The sequence below is a fragment of the Muntiacus reevesi genome, chromosome 3 (genome assembly GCF_963930625.1).
Source record: "Muntiacus reevesi chromosome 3, mMunRee1.1, whole genome shotgun sequence".
Lineage (NCBI taxonomy): Eukaryota > Metazoa > Chordata > Mammalia > Artiodactyla > Cervidae > Muntiacus > Muntiacus reevesi.
Window position 1 is genome coordinate 41,703,843 of NC_089251.1, and position 17,343 is coordinate 41,721,185.

At 40.5% G+C, this 17,343-nt stretch overlaps 1 protein-coding gene and 1 long non-coding RNA gene across 2 annotated transcripts in view; one reads left to right on the forward strand and one right to left on the reverse strand.

Annotated features, from left to right (window-relative positions):
• Positions 1–384: 384 nt before the first annotated feature.
• LOC136162803 (uncharacterized) lies at positions 385–12,705 on the reverse strand. Its single transcript, XR_010662172.1, has 3 exons — positions 12,485–12,705; positions 7,341–7,422; positions 385–673 (listed from the first exon to the last, which is right to left on the reverse strand). It is a non-coding gene; the product is annotated as an uncharacterized lncRNA (long non-coding RNA).
• A 394-nt stretch (positions 12,706–13,099) lies between these two features.
• Positions 13,100–17,343, forward strand: part of SERTAD2 (SERTA domain containing 2) — a 106,156-nt gene continuing 101,912 nt past the window's right edge. Inside the window, exon 1 of the mRNA XM_065929053.1 lies at positions 13,100–13,683. The gene's annotated coding sequence lies outside the window, so the exon portion shown is untranslated. The remainder of the gene's footprint in view (positions 13,684–17,343) is intronic.

The following is a 17,343-nucleotide window of genomic DNA, read 5'->3' on the forward strand; positions in this document are numbered from 1 at the left end:
AATTGCATGCTACAGAGAAATTTTTTGTGATAGGAAGATTCAATCAATGCGGCAAACTTCATTGTTGTCTCATTTTAAAAAATTACCACAGCTGCCCCAACCCTCATCAGCCAGCAGTCATCAACAAGAGGCAAATCTCTCTACTAGGAAACCAGGAAAGTGATTATGACTCTCTGAAGGTGCAGGTGATGGTTAGCATTTTTTTTTTTAAGCAATATAGTAGTTTTAAATTAAGGTATGTACATTTTTTTTTTTTAGACATAATGCTATTGCACACTTAATAGACTACAGAGAAATGTAAACATAACCTTTATGTGCATTGAGAAACCAAAAAATTCATGACTCATTTTATTTTGATATATTTGCTTTATTGCACTGGTCAGGAGTTAAAGATTCTGCCTGTAATGTGGAGGAGATGCAGGAGACACAGGCACGATGCTGGGTCAGGCAGATCCCCTGGAGGAGAGCATGGTAACCCAGTCCAGTATTCTTGCCTGGAGAACCCCATGGACCTGAGCCTAGTGGACTACAGTCCATGGGGTCACAAAGAGTCAGGACACGACTGAAGTGACTGAGCACTGGTCTGGAACCAAACTTGCAAACAGTCTCAAATTTTGGGGGGTTTTTCTTAAAATCGGTTAAAAACTCCAAAGCATTTGTCTCTGAGGTGTGCCTGTATAAAATGAAAAGATATTGTTTACAAAAATTAAAAAATTGGCCACTCATATGTCTACCAACCCAGCTTAAGAAACAGGCTATTACCAGCCCCTTAGGAAGTGCCTGTGTGCACTTCTGAACATAACTGCCTCCCTGGCTTCTCTTGGGAACTACCTTTCTGAATTTTGTTTTGCTTTACAGCTGTAATGGTTATGTATGTATTCCTGAATAACATAGTATTTTATTTCATCTGCCTTTGAACTAGAAATAGATGGAATCTTTGACAACTTGGATTTTTTTTTTTGCTCTGCATTCTATTTTTGAGCTTCATCTAGTCCCATCTTTTCTCTCCTCTTCGCAAATCTCCAGCCCAGATCCCCTCTGGGATTCTTGCATTTATCTCCTGACCAGGCTCTCTGTTGACAGACTCTTCCCTCCAGAATTCACTGTGCAAACCACCACCAAATCCTCACCTTCAAATGGGAAGTTATATTTAAAACTGTTTTCCAGCAGTGTATTTAAGTGGCCTGAGAAATGTTTACCTTTAAAATTTTGCATGAAAAAAAAATTTTGTATGACTATAGATTACAATGGAGACGGAAATGGCAACCCACTCCAGGATTCTTGCCTGGAGAATCCCACGGACAGGGGAACCTGGTGAGCTGCTGTCCATGGGGTCAGAGTCGGACACGACTGAAGCGACTTAGCATTCTTGCATGCATAGATTACAAATCACACAAAATCTTAACAATGACTCTCTCTGGATGGTAGGATGACAAATAGCTTATTTTTTTTTCTTTGTGATTTTTTTCTATTCCCCACTTGTCAGTGGAAGCTTTGGATGCAAGGTTCAGGTCTTCCCTGCTTTTATCTTCTCCCACTGGTTTCTGAGGTCTGGCCTGGTGAAGAGGTGGGCATGTGGGGTACAAGAGCAGAACACGGAGACCCTTTCTCAACGACACTCAAAGCCACAGCCTTTCTTTTCCACCCTCAGGCCAGCACATCATTATTTCCTCTGAGTGAGGCAACTGTGCCCTTCAACCATTCTTGAAAACAGTGTCAGCATCGTGTGCTACCTTTGCAATCACACGCGAGCCTGCACTCAGAAGGGCTTTCTGCTGCTATGCTGTCTTGATTTTATTTTTGAACCTATGTTTTGTATGTGAAATTGGGTGAGACAGTGGAGCAGAAGGCATATTCACGCATTGTGTGTTTGCTGTTCCTGTTGCCACATGAGCACAGACTTCTGGTTGTCCCAAGTGTTTGTGAGTTCGGCAAGATTTAAGAATGTTTCATCTTTGATTGAGTAAGTAGGGGTGCTGACAGCCCTGAGAGGTCATGCCTTCCATTCAAACCAGGACTTGTTCTGAAGCTAGAAAAAAGAGCCATAGTATTCTAAAGACAAGAACAGTCAAGGAATCTTATATCCTGAAAATGAAGACATAGAAGGAAAGGGAAATATAGGGCATTCCATAGTTCCTTTTCCTTTTAGTCCTTCCTTATTCATCAGAAAGTTGAAAGTACAGGGTTGGTGGAGTGAGCACATATCAAAAAGTGAAATAAAAACAACTGAATTGGTTTTGTGCAGTAGTTTCCATTGTTCTGGTAAGAATGAAATACATAAGCACCTACAATCTACAAAATATGAATTAGATCTTTTTAATGATTCTGCTTATAAGTTGAATGCTCTTATATTTGCATTTAAAGTGGATATTTTACAATATAAAAATAAACAATGAAATTCAGGCTAATATTTTCAATTTTTGTCTACTTTTTGTTTTGTTTAGTCACTAAGTTGTGTCTGACTCTTTGGGACCCCATAGACTGTAGCCTGCCAGACTCCTCTGTCCATGGGATTGCCAGGCAAAAATACTAGAGTGGGTTGCCATTTCCTTCTCCAGGGAACCTTCCTGACCCAGGCATCAAACCTGTGTCTTCTGCATCAGCAAGCAGGTTCTTTACCACTGAGCCACGAGGGAAGTCCCTTTGTTTACTTAGAATATCATTAAACAACAATATTTTTTTTAAACATGGCAAGTTGAGAGAGACTGTGGGAGAACCATTAACAGTACCTTTTGGGCCAACACCCCCCTCCACCCCCCACCGCAAATTATAATTCCAAACCTATAGTTTATGTTGCCTTGCAGCTCATGAAATCCCAGGCCTTTTCTCTAAAACTCTTGTCTCTGCCATGACTTCCTAAAGCCCATTTCAAGACCTAGAAGTCAAGAGTTGACTCTTCTTTCTAAATCTCTGCCGTGTAATATCCATACCCTCAGGGAACAGGCTGGGGTAGAGAAAGCATAGGAAAATCACACTGGTTAAAATCTCAGAATAGTGCCCTACCCATGTTAAAAACAAAAACAGAACACCCAGCGAACAGAAATTCCTTAAAGGCAAGGACCTTCTTCCTCTTGTGCTTCAGTTCAGTTCAGTCGCTCAGTCATGTCCAACCCTTTGCGACCCCATGGACTGCAGCACACCAGGCTTCCCTGTCCATCACCAAATCCCAGAGTTTACTCAAACTCATATCCATTGAGTCAGTAATGCCATCCAACCATCTCATCCTCTGTCATCCCCTTCTCCTCCTGCCTTCAATCTTTCCCAGCATCAGGGTCTTTTCAAATGAGTCAGTTTTTCACATCAGGTGGACAAAGTATTGGAGTTTCAGCTTCAACATCAGTCCTTCCAATGAATATTCAGGACTGATATCCTTTAGGATGGACTGGTTGGATCTCCTTGCAGTCCAAGGAACTCTCAAGAGTCTTCTCCAACAACACAGTTCAAAAGCATCAATACTTTGGCGCTCAGCTTTCTTTATAGTCCAACTCTTACATCCATACATGACTACTGGAAAAACTACAGCTTTGACTAGACAGACCTTTGTTGGCAAAGTAATGTCTCTGCTTTTTAATATGCTGTCTAGGTTGGTCATAACTTTTCTTCCAAGGAGCAAGCATCTTAATTTCATGGCTGCCATCACATCTGCAGTGATTTTGGAACCCAAGAAAATAAAGTCTGTCACTGTTTCCCCATCTATTTCCCATGAAGTGATGGGACCAGATGTCATGATTTTAGTTTTCTGAATGTTGAGCTTTAAGCCAACTTTTTCACTCTCCTGTTTTACTTTCAACAAGAGGCTCTTTAGTTCTTCTTAACTTTCTGCCATAACGATGGTGTCATCTGCATATCTGAGGTTATTGATATTTCTCCCGGCAATCTTGATTCCAGCTTGTGCTTCCTCCAGCCCAGCATTTCTCATGATGTACTCTGCACACAAGTTAAATAAACAGGGTGACAATACAGCCTTGACGTACTCCTTTTCCAATTTGTAACCAGTCTGTTGTTCCATGTCTAGTTCTAACTGTTGTTTCCTGACCTGCATACAGATTTCTCAATAGGCAGGTCAGGTGGTCTGGTATTCCCATCTCTTTCAGACTTTTCCAGAATTTGTTGTAGTCCACACAGTCAAAGGCTTTGGCCTAGTCAATAAAGCAGAAGTAGATGTTTTTCTGGAACTTTCTTGCTTTTTCGATGATCCAACAGATGTTGGCAACCTGATCTCCGGTTCTTCTGCCTTTTCTAAATCTAGTCTTGAGCATCTGGAAGTTCACAGTTCACGTACTGTTGAAGCCTGGCTTGGAGAATTTTGAGCATTACTTTGCTAGCATGTGAGATGAGTGCAATTGTGCGGTAGTTTGAGCACTCTTTGGCATTGCCTTTCTTTGGGATTGGAATGAAAACTGACCTTTTCCAGTCCTGTGGCCACTGCTGAGTTTTCCAGATTTGCTGGCATATTCAGTGCAGCACTTTCACAGTAGTGCTTACCATGGAGCTTTCCTATAATAGGGACTTAATAACTGTCCATTTTCTCAATAAACATTTTCTCACTTAAATTTAAAACAGTCTTTTTACATCAGACCTTTCTCAAACAACTCCAAAGGCTCTCTTGCTTTGAAACTCCTAATCAGGCATTTTAGGTTCTATAATCTAGGTTCAATCTTTTCCTAATTCATCTCCCCAAATTCCCTAGAACTCTGTTAGTAATGGTTGAACAAATATGGGATGATTGGATTACACAGCTCCCAAGAATTACAGAAGCTACTGATGGGTAAATCATTAGCTCTTTTTAGGGTTATGTAATACATGTGAGCTCACATTAATGTCCCAATCCTGGGACCTGGTGATGAGTGTTACAGACCCTAAATGAGAGTCGTAAGATATTTGATCTCAAAAAAGTCATGTTTGTAAGATCACATCCTAGCTTCTGCAGAAATTGGGGACCCAAAGCTAGTCAGAGAGAAGCCTGCACCTGTTTTTTAGTCCTCCTGGAAGTGTGTGGGCTGCCGCCCTATGGCGCTCCCCACCTGGGCTCTTGCAAATTCTTGGACTTTGAGGGCCATGAAATCATAGCGTAGCATTACTAAGCATCAGAATTTCATATGCTAGTAATGAGCCATTAAGGAAGGTTTAGGGCAGAGACAAGCTTTTAAGGCAGTATAACCCAAGCAGTGGCTGTTCTCAGTGTACCTTTGTGGGAATCAATTGTGTTTCCCACATGTCTGCATGGGGGAGATTCTTAACCTGATGGGGCTGGGAGAAACTTCAAGAACCATCACATCCATTCCCCCTGTCTTTAGATTAGAAAACCCTTAAATCTTTTTGAAAAATTACCAATCTATCTCCAAACTTAGGGGGTAAGGGGGAGGAACCTGCATGAAAACCTGCAACAACCTCATGTGAAAACTAGAAGGAAATATTTGAGTTAAAAGTGAATCACAACAGCACCTTCTTATCCTTCCTTCAAAGTGCCCCAGCTAAGAGCAGAAATGAAAAACACTGAAGTACCCTTTAGTGAAAGACATCCCAAGGCCTGGGGCTTACACTGTTTTCTTGTTTCTTATCCTTTTTCAGTATAAAACATTTTAAAGATTTATCCATGTTGTAAGACATACATTTAGTGCATTACTTTTAGCAACTGCATGTTATTCCATAGTATCTGCTACATTTTATTTCCTCTCTGTATTGCATACATACAATACAATACATACTAAGCTTGCCAACAATATGCTGCTAATTCAAGTGCTGCTGCGATGAGTATTCTCAGTTGTACCCTTTTATAGACATGTTTCAAGATTTTCTTAAAGGTATATATTCTCAGGAGTGAAACTGCTAGGCCATTAGGAAAACATATGCTACTTTTCTTTTGATGTGAACCATTTTCAAAGTCTTTATTGAATTTGTTACAATATTGCTTCAGTTTTATGCTTTGGTGTTTTGGACAAGGAGGCATGTGGGATCTTACATCCCCAACTAGGGATCAAACCAGCAGACCCTGCACTGGAAGGCAAAGTCTTAACCACTGGACCACCAGAGAAGTCCCCACATGCTACGTTTTATTACCTATTTCTAGATAACTCCAAAATGACTATACCAGGGACTTAACACCCAATAGCAATGCATGAGGATTCCTGATTCCCCCTATCCTAGACAACACTTGGTGTTACCCAACTTTCACATTTTTGCCTATTTAACTTATGTAAAGAAGTGTCTTATTTTAATATGCATTTATCTGATTATAAGTGGAATTGTATATCTCTTCATCTGCTTCTTTAAATTGAAATATAGTTGGTAAACTGGCCAAAAATTGACAAAAGGAGAAGAGGGCAGCAGAGGATGAGATGGTTGGATAGTATCACTGATTCAATGGATGTAAACTTGGGCAAACTCTGGGAGATAGTGAGGGCCTGGCCTGCTGCAGTCCATGGGGTCACAAAGAATTGGTCATGACTTTGTGACTGAACAACAATTATTGGTATACAATATTATATAAGTTACTGGTGTACAATATCATGATTTACAATTTTTAAAGGTTATATTCCATTTATAGTTATTATAAAATATTTGCTATAGTCCCCATGTTGTACAATATATCTATTCATCTAGTTGTTAGTCTCTCAAGCTTCCTTTCTGTAAATTTGCCTGTTCATATCCTTTGGTTATTTTTCTATTGTGTTTCCTGTGTTTTGTTTTGTTATTTCTCTCAATGATTTGCAGAAATTCCTAGCATATTGTAGACATTAATCTCTTGTTGGTTTGGAAACATCCCTCAATCTATCAACTTTCTCTTGTCTTATGATGTTCTTTGTCGACCAGAAAACTTTAATTTTTATATAGTCAAGTTCATCAATCTTTTGGTTTTATAGTTTATGATTTCAGAGTCTTTGAAGAAATCTTTTCCTATCCTAAGATTCCAAAGCAATTCTTCTGCTTTTAATTTCTATTAGCTTTACAGTTTTCCCTTTAATTTTTAGGTTTTTTTATTCATTGAAATTTTACCTTTACAAATGGTATGAGATATGGATGCAACTTTATTTTTCTCTATGGTGAACCAATTTTTCCAACATTATCTATGAAACAAAACTTCTCTGTTAGGTTGGATTATTATTCCCAATCCTTCACATCCTCCCAGTTATAGAATTACACACTTATGCTCTTTGCCATGTGGTTTTGCAGCACCTTCCACTACTTTGGTGGACTTGGCCATGTGACTTATTTGGCCAATGAAACATTAGGAGATATGATGGCAGCAGAAGTGTTAAATGTGTTTGAGTGATTTGACTTCACCTCTTGAGCTCCTGTCATTGCCAGAAAGAGACATATGATAAAGAGCTGAACTTAACCTGTGTCCTGGAGCAAAGCCCAGCTGAGTCCAATCAAGTCTTAACCACATGGGATCAGCAGAGTCTCAGTTCACATACAGACCTGTGAAAGAGATAAAACAATGGCTTTAATAAGTCACTGATATTTCAGGGTTATTTGTTATATGGTATTATTATTGTAGTGATATTTGACTGTCTCTACATGATTTCCTCATAGATTTGTGATGTTACCATTATCACATACCAAGTTCACATAGGTAAATGGGTTTTTTCTGAGTTGTCTATTCTGGTTCTCTGTTTTACATGTCTGCTACTATGACTTATAATATGCCTTATTATCTGGGAAGGTAAATTTCCCCTGATTTTCATTTTAAAAAATGACCAGATTATAATGGAATTTAATCTTCCATATGTATTTGAGAATGTTTAAATTTTTCAAATCTTGTTACAAGTTTGAATGGTTTGCACTAGGTTTATGAACACATTTAGAGATTATTAAAATCTCAGTGGGCTTCCTCAGTGCCTCAGCGGTTAAAGAATATGCCTGCAATGCAGGAAATGCAGCAGTAGTCACAGGTTTGATCCCTGGGTCAAGAAGATAGATGCCCTGGGGAAAGAAATGGCAACCCACTCCAGTATTCTTGCTTGGGAAATCCCATGGACAGAGGAGCCTGGCAGACTACAGTCCATGGGGTCGCAAAGAGTCAGACACAACTTAGAGACGAAACACACACACATACACACACAATTATCTTAGTAAAATTACTTCATCCTATCCACAAACATTATACACACCCCTATTTAGGTCTTCTTTGAAGTCTTTAAATAGCATTAACATTTTTTCTTTAGTCTTTTTTTTTTTTTTTTTTTTTTTGGCCACACCATGCAGTGTGCAGAATCTTAGTTTCCCAACCAGGAATCGAATCTGCATCCCCTGCAGTGGAAGGACAGAGTCGTAACCACCGGACTGCCAGGGAAGTCCAGTATTAACATTTTTTTTTCATAAAGTTTGTGCATTTTTCTTAAGTTAATCCCCGAAGACTTTTAGAGTTTTCTTGCTATTATAAATAGTATCTTATTTTTAATTTTTTAGTACTAGTATGTAAGTATACTTCTGGTTTTCATGAAATGATTTTGAATTTGGAAATGTTGCTGTATCATTTAGGATTAAGTTTGGCTGTCTGCAACAACATACATGCGTACACACAAACTAAAATAAGAGTGGCACGAATGAGACGGAGGTGTGTTCAAGAAGTTCCAGAAGTCTGGAGGTAGCTGCTTTAGGGTTAGTGTTAGTACAGAAGGTGCCTTCTTTCTTGTTCCTCTGTGTGTGGTTTCCATATCCAACCTCAGCTCTTGGTCTAAGATGACTGCTGAAGCTCCAGCTACTCTGTCTTCATTTCAGACGGCAGGAAAGAGGATGAAGCATACTCTCTCCCTTTAGGAATGTGTGCACCAGATCTGCTTTTAACCCTTTGCCTAGAACGTGGCAACACAGCTACAAAGGGTGGCTAGCAAACATTGTCTTTATTCTGGTTGGCCATGTGCCCCATAAAAAAGTAGTTCTGTGGAAGAAAGAGAAAAAAAATTGCTTTCTGTCACTTTGTGGCTTTCTTGTATTATTTCTAATAGCTTATTGTTTCTATTAGGTGTTTTATGTGGTTGATCATATTGTTGCAAAAATCCCGAATTTTTATCGCTTTCCTTCTGATTCTTCCATTTAATTTCTTCATCCTTTTATTACAAATCTTATTTCGTCAGCCAGGACTTTCAATATCATTTGAGCAGCAGTGGCAAACTTGTCTTGATTCCACACTTAAATGGAATGTGTTAAAGTTAATCCATTAATAATATTTTGCAGTACATTTTTGGTCCTTCATAAAGTTAAGTACATTTCTTCCTATTCCTAGTTTTTCTGAAAGTTTCTATTATTAATAAGTGATGCACATTTTCCAATGCTTTCTCTCTCTTAGCCTTCTTGAGGTAAATTATTTGGATAGGTTTCCTGATGTTAAATCATATTTGAATTTCTGAAATAAACCCTACTTGATTTATTACATTTTCATGATAAACGGCTAGATAGGTAGCTAGACAGGTATATTCTAAAGAGAGGGAAATTAGTCTTTTTTTTTTTTTTTAGTTCTACCACTTTATTGCTACCAACCCATCTCCCTCCACCCTCGTGCACACATGCTCAGTCATGTAACCCCATGGACTGCAGCCCGCCAGGCTCCTCTGTCCATAGACTTTTCCAGGCAGGAATACTGGAATGGGTTGCCATTTCCTTCTCCAGGAAATGAGTCTCAAGGTTTCTTCTAGTTTTTCTGGAGTAAGAATGTTGGATTTGGTTAGCTAATATTTAGAATTTTTTGCATATATGTTCATAAGCAAAATGGGCCTATTCTTGTTCTTTTTCAGATTTAGAATCTAATTCTAATTTTTCTTTTTTTCTGCCTCTGCCTCCTCTTGCTGATTACGACTTTTTAATTCATTTATTTTGTAATTTGGATTGCGAGCTAATGTTCATTTGGGCTCTATCTGTAGGAATGCTAATGAAACTCGGGTTGAAACCTCCATCTTTAATAACGGATGTACTTTTGCTTCCTGGTCCATGTGAGTTGTATGTATATAAGCTCTTTGAGATAACAAAAATCTCATATAGCACTTTTTATTTTTTTTTTTTTGGTAACCATAACAGGTCTCAGTACATCATTAGTCTCACTCCACTGTTTAGAAAATGATAGTAACAAATCATTTGTACATTGAAATTTGCATTTTGAAATGTGATTCCCCCATGTAAAAAATTCTTTTTGTATACTTCAAAATCATAAACTAGTAAGTTTCACACATGTTGAGATTTATACATAACATCAATTACAGTGTTATTTTTAAGCTTATACATCTATTTGACTTAGTATATGTTTTAAATGGTGTAGTTATAAAGTATACCTACGGTATTTATGAAAGGGAATTTGCCAACTTCACCCATTTTTTTAAGGGATTACTCTGCCAGTGTATTATACAATCCTGTGCACAAGAAATATAGAAAGGTAAGTGATCACAAAAATGACAGAAAAAATGTGTAAGAGAAAGGAATATATGTGGAAAAAAGGAAAGAAATATGTGTGAGAAAGAAAAAAGGAAGGAATAAATAAGTAACAGTTCTTAAATTTTCAAAAGAAAGGAATAAAAAGGGGGTTTCAAATGAAACACTTGATTTTTTAATATTTATTCACGTCACAGGCATATTTGCTAAAAATGCAGAAGCCCAGGACCAGCCTACAGAGATGATGATTCAGCAGGTCTGAGAGCAAACTCAGGAATCTAGGTGGGTCTAAGATAACCATTTAAGAAATACTGGAATAGGGTGAGCACAGAATTAGAAGATGACACATGGTGGGGACTGGAGGCATGCCAGTATCAACTGACAAGGGAGCAACTTCTGCCACAGAAGGCTAACCCTGGCTATTTGGAGATCCTCTGAAAGATCCTCTAGTGTAGTTTAGACTCAAATCATCTATGTTTTTAGTGACATTCATAGTACATAAGATAACACCACAATCAATTATATTCACCTGAGTCATAAAATAACCTCACATCAAAAGAAGTAAGAAGTAGGCTTTCTGAAAGTATCATTAGCACATTCTTAAATGTAGTAGCATAGCCCACACTAGAGATGGAGCTGATTCTTCCCACAGGAGGGATTTAGTGTGTTTCAATCATCACAGGGTGACCTGGCTAAGGGAACATGGCCCCCCTCCTGAGTATCATTATGTCCCTGAATGAGGATGCTGCTGTCCTTGCATTGCCAAACTGCAAAGAAGTTTAAACACACCGAGGGGCAATGCATACACATTCTGGGCACTATAGGAAGTCCGCAGGTTGGTTCATTTTCTTAGGTGGACTCAGGATGCAGGCCGACATCATGGAATAAGGCTAAAATCAGAAAGAGAAGAGGTAAGAGGTGTCAGGTTGAGTGTCACAATTACAGCTTAGGGGAAGGGTCCCTATCTTAAAATGACAGTAATCAAGGAAAGCCTCCCTATGACTAGGGTAAGCCTTAAGGCTTATTGTTCACTTACTACCTCTCCTCTGAATTCCAGACCACTGTAGGTTTTACTCTGATAATCGTGGGGAAAAAATGATCTTGCTCCCTTCAAGACCACAAGTCAATCCTAGGTCTCTCCAGTTGACTTTTCTAAAGAAAATGGATACTGAGTATTCTAAGTGGACTGGAAAATATTTTTTTCTAGGGATGTGATATGTGATTTGCCTTTTCTTGGTTTTTTTTTTTAATAAGAAGAAATTGTCATAAATTTCAATAACCTGCAGAAATGCATCTTGTGGTTAACAAGGTGGATTTTTGCCAGTGTATTTCTTTTACGGGTACCTCTATTCAGGTTTATTAGTGATCCCAGTTACTTTCAAGTACAAGTGCATGGAGTGTTAAGGTGTGTACAATGATTCCTAGACAGTAGGCAAGAAATTGAGTAAAAAGCCGTAGCTCCGGGGAATGAGCAGCAAGATCTAGTAGTGAGTACAAGGTGTCAGGGTCCAAGGTGAGGAGAGTGGGCAGAGAAGTGGCAGAAAAAGAGTAATGCATGCGGGAGGAAGGGCTGGAGGAAGCTGATATATACACGCACAAAGCCCACACAGCTTCACTCGCGTCAGGTTAAGTGCCTTTTCCAGAAACCCGATAAAGAAATGTTATGTATCCTGGAGGTGTTTCAACCTGTCCACACCCTACCCTGACTTCCCCTGGACACAGGCAAGCAAGGAGGGAAACGCCTCCGGTCTCGGCGTCCAGATCCCTCGGCTCCCAGAGCACAGCCCCAGAGGACGTCACACGGAGCTGTCTCCGAGACTGGGCACTGCACCGACGGCAGGCAAAGTTTTGATCCGATTCACTCCAAATCTCTCTGCCACTCGGGAGTGGGGTTTGGCCGCAGGGGCTCCCAGGCAGCGCCGGGCAGAGGTTGAGCAGCAACAGCAGCAGCTTGAAGGCTGAGGAAGGAGCCAGCCTTTCTTCATCGACTCCTCCGGTCGGTGCGGAGTCGGCAGCACAGCCAGTCCCTATCGCTGTCACGCCGTAGGCAGCGCGGCCCCTCCGCCGCCCCACCCCCGCGCACGGCCCCGGCCCTCACACTGTTATTTGCGTGACTGACCTGAACAGGGCGGGAGGGAGGACCTGGGTGCCGGAGGGAGGGGAGGATCTTGGCCCGCCCACTCCTTCCCCTGTGGCTCGGAGCGACACCTTCTCCTCCTCATTGGGCACACGTTTGCGTCCATCACCCCCAGGCGGCCCTCGGATTGGCAGAAGGCGCACTTCTGGAGCGAGGAGGGCTGAGTGACTCCGCCGGTCTCCGGTGCCTCATCTTTCCCTCCACCGCTCCCTCCCTACTTCAACGTCCACCCACTACTCCCCACCCCCAACTCCACTTCCCCCCGCCCCGTTAGCGGCAGTGTCCTTAGAAGACTCATTGGGCCAGGGGCGAAGCCTGCCGCCTATCGAGCCGCACCGTCATTGGCCGACGCCCACGCCCGTCGGAGCGGCGGGCTTCGGCATTGGGTGGTTCCGCTCCGCTCCCCGCCCCCTCCAACGCCTCGCCCTCTCACTCGCCTCCTCCCCTCCCGGTTCTTTCACAGCCCCCGTTCACCCTGCCGTCCCCACCGCATCTCCCTGTCCAGCTGGGCGGGGACTGCTTTACGACTCTGTAAAGTCTGTGAGTCACTGCACAACCCATCAATCCAATTAAATGTCTTGAGCTAGCCGAGCAGGCGGTGCTGCTGCCGCGGCCGCTCGCCCCGCCGCGGCCGCCCCAGCTCGCAGCGCCCCTCCGATCCATGGCTGGCTGTCTGTACTTGTTACCGTGTAACCTCCTCCTCCGCCTCCTCCGCCTCCTCCTCGGGAGCCGCTGCAACTTCCCCTCAGCCAGCCTCCTCCTCCGCTTGGGGACTGCAAAGGCATGGGATAGACCTAGAGCCACTTCTGTCACCCCTCCAGCCCTCGCTCAGTCTCCCCCCTTTAAATTAAAGTCTGACCCTCGCATCTCATCGTTTTAGAGGTTTATTTGTCAGTCTTTTTATTTCCCCGGATTTTATTTTCCCTCCCTGGGGCAGGGGGTCGCAGGGGCCGGTGGGCTTATTTTAGGGAACGGGCTTTCCCCTCCACCCCCCTCGTTGCTCCTCGTCCCTTTTCGGCAGTGACTTGATTTCCCTGCTCCGCTCCGCTCCCACCCCTCGAACTCACCGTCCTGCACTCGAGTGACGCACCGACACCCCCCGCCCACAGCCCAGACGTCCCCTCCCTCGCTGCCACCCCGACCCGTCTCGGAGCTGGACCCGGTGCCGACTTCGCTGAAGGGTGAGTGCCGTGTTGGGTTAGCGGGGACGGGTGTTGGGGCGGGGGGACGGTCTGGGAAAATGTAGCAGGTCCACTTTGGGGAGGGTAAGGGATCACGGTGTGGGCTGGAGGTTCCCGGTCCGCCGTGGATTTGAGGTGGCGACTGCCTTCCTCCCTCGCTCCCTCTTCCCCCGCCCCTCGACTCCTTATTCACCAGCCTTGCTGTATTTCTAGGTATTGCCAACGCTTATAAAATGAGCGGTAATGGCAAGCTTTCTTAGTGAGCGGTCATAATCAGCGAATTGAACTGGTAGACTCTATGACCTGCAAAAAGTGTCAGACGGCTAATAACGGGTACGTTGTCTTCCAAATCAAAGTTAAACTTTTATTCAGTAAAGGCTAAGCAAAAGGTATGTCTGATTTGAATGAGATAGACCACGAGAAGACAGGTTGCCTAGTGGCATGGCTTGCTGTTTTAATTTTAAAATAGTTTCGTAGGTTCCCTTTTGGAAAAAAAAAAAGAGAGAATTCAATATTAATGTAAAGATTACAAAGTCTTTGAACCTGTTGGAGGAAAGCGAGGTAAGATGGAAAGCCAGTTTGACACTTCATCTTTAGCTCACCTCTATTCTAGCCAGAAATTATAACACAGAATTTTTTATTTCCTGGTCACTGGGCACAGTGGGATGTGTTAAAAGACAAATAGGGATTTTTTTTTTCTTTTGATATCCCTTTTTTGTATACTTGATTGCTCTTGAGCAAAATTTTAATTTGGTTTCTTGGTTGCAGGCTGTTCAAAAGTACACATGTGTGGCTGTATATATGCTTTATGAGACTTCCCCTATGCATCTTTAGTATTTAATTTGAGGTAAAAATAAAAATTATGAGAAATACTCTGAATCACCTTCTGAGGCTACTTTTGAGAATTCAGCCTGTTTAAAATGGTACTTATTCTTTTTGAATCAAGTTCTGGTCTACTTGTCCACAAGATTCAAATTAGGCCAAACCAAACATGTTTTGAAATATTAAAGTACACCAAAGGCCTCTTAGTAGTTCATTCTCTCCTTTTCTTTCAGACTAACCAGAATAAGTTGTTGCTAAATTTAATTGTAAAGAATAGACTGTTCCTGTACTGAAGTCTGCCAAGTTTCTGCAGAAAAATTTCTTTTTAAAGAGGAGCAATGTGTTTATGATCAGCCCAAAGTAGTAAAGTTGACTCAAATGTAAATGCTGTCATAAGGAAATGCTTGTCATAAGCCCCCAAACCTGGCAGAGTGTTTCAGGAAGACTTATACAAAGCCTTTCTGAATCGTTTAATACATTTCATCATGTGGCCTTTTTCATGAGTGTTTAAGACTGAAATCGTTCAGAGGCCTTATTAACACAGGGGAGCCATGCTGCCTGAGTTTGAATCTAGCCACAATCCCAGGATGGCTGACTGACCTTTGGCAAGTTCAAACCTGGCCTATGAGAGTTTTCTCCTGTAAACGGGAGGGATGACTTTCCCCTCTAAGGGTTGCCTTAAGGGTAAGTGAGAGGGCACAGGTTAGGGAGCACTTGGTGTTAGCTGCTCCATCATCATCATCATCGCCCCCTGAGAGGGTGTCTGGCGTAGTGGTTAAGAAGGGGACCTCCATAACCAGTCTCTGTAGGTTCAAGTCTCAGTATTTCCTCCTGCTATCTTTGTGATCTTGGCCAAATTAACCTCAGATTCCCCATCTATAAAGTGGGGATTAATAGAAAAATTTTCTTCATAGGGTTATCATGAGGTCAGAATGAGTTTAGACCAGTGTTTAGTACCTATTTTCAAGTTTAATTCTTTGCTTTGTTCCTAGTACATCTAGAAACGTGAGTGACTATATTTTTTAGAAGTATGCTTTTTGTAAAGATAAAGAGTTATTACTGTCAGTGAAGTAAGCAGAGTTCTTATCTACCTGCACAGTGTTGTTTGGGATTTACACTTTAAAGTTTATATGAGTTTTCATGAAATTTAGTTATTGGATGAGTTGAGCTGATTACTCTTTGATTTTAACTTGCACAACAGAGTATGCATACTTCTATTATAATGATACATATCACACATTTGCTGTTACATGTGATTTTCTCCTCTACTAAACACAAAGCTGTTTGAGGATAAGAGTAGTATTTCATTCATAATTTAATCTCGGGTGCCTAGCAGGGTGCCTGGTACATAAATAGTCTTGATGAATGTTGTGGAATGGATTAAACAATCTTGTTCTCGATTTGTTTATGAGTACTTAAATGACATTGTAAGTGATATTATGGAGAATACTAATTATTTGTGTTAATGAATTGAGTTTTTATGTTTTCAATTACTATTTTTGTAAATAGAAATGGAATTATAATGTTTTATTAGGAAAATTTTATTTTGAAGATTAAACTTAAAATATTCTGATAAGTACTTATCAAATATCTCATCTTAATACCTAACATGCCCTCTTTTTTAATTGAAAGAATTTCTGATTCCCAAACTTCCTTTCACTAAGTTGGATGTTTATATATATATATAATTAATATAGATATACAAATTAGATTTTGAGTGTCCTTAATGATGATGTGATGTTATTATTGGCTTCAGAATTAATAATAATAAAAGTCAACTTATCAAACCAACACTGTGGAAATAAAACAGCATGATTTTCTTAAGGACCTAAGCTTTATTTCTTTTTCCATTCAAGAGTGATATTCTTTCTCTTGAGCAGACTTAATAAATAATTAGCTTTTCAAATAGTTGTAGTAAATAGTGTAATAGGAATCATAAAGAAGGTATATGTAATCAGTAAATAAAACACTTTAAACTTCACCACACACTTACTTGGCATTATACAACTGGGTAATACATATTTTTTCAATAAGCAAAATTGATGGGGCCTACACCACTTGCTTCATTTATAGAATCATTCTGCTTTACTTGTCAATAAAACCACTTTAATTACTGTGCCCTCTGAAAGTATAAAATGCAAGAAATATCTTTCATGAAAGAGATGTCCTCTGTAACAAAATCTGAATACTCATCTACTCAGAAGTGTTACAGTGTTCCATAACATTGTTAAAACTTTTCAAATGGGTGAACTATCTAGCACAATGTGGCTAATTTTGTATACATAATCCTTTGTTTAGCCAAATAGTCAGTTAATCCATTTTAGTTGATATATTGCATTTTCATTAGCTAAAACAATTAATTTTAAAAACTTGCCTTTTTGTTCATACACTTTGAAAGCAGTTAATCTAAAATGAAACTTTAAACAATTAATTTATAGGCACTTAGAAGCTACACCGAAGCATATACTCTACAGGATGGAAGGTCTAATTTTTTGCTTGACAGATTTCAACATGATTTCTGTAGCTCACATCTTTTTCTTTTATTTAACATTTTTTGGTGAGGACATTTGAGTACTTTTTGGCATTTTACAGATATGTGGGATGTCCTCAGCTTTTAAAAAAACAAAGTTTCTGATGAAGAATTGTCTGGAAAGAAGAGGAATAGAAATAACTTTTAGAGCCTATCCGTGTCTTTTAGTATTAGGAAAATGGGTAACAGTATACTCTGTCAGTGATCAAAAGGAGAAGAAAATTGTTTTTGTGTTATCTGTTGCCATACACTTAGAATTAAAGTCCATGGAGCTCTAGACTGAGCCGTGTTACCAACTGGCATGTGAC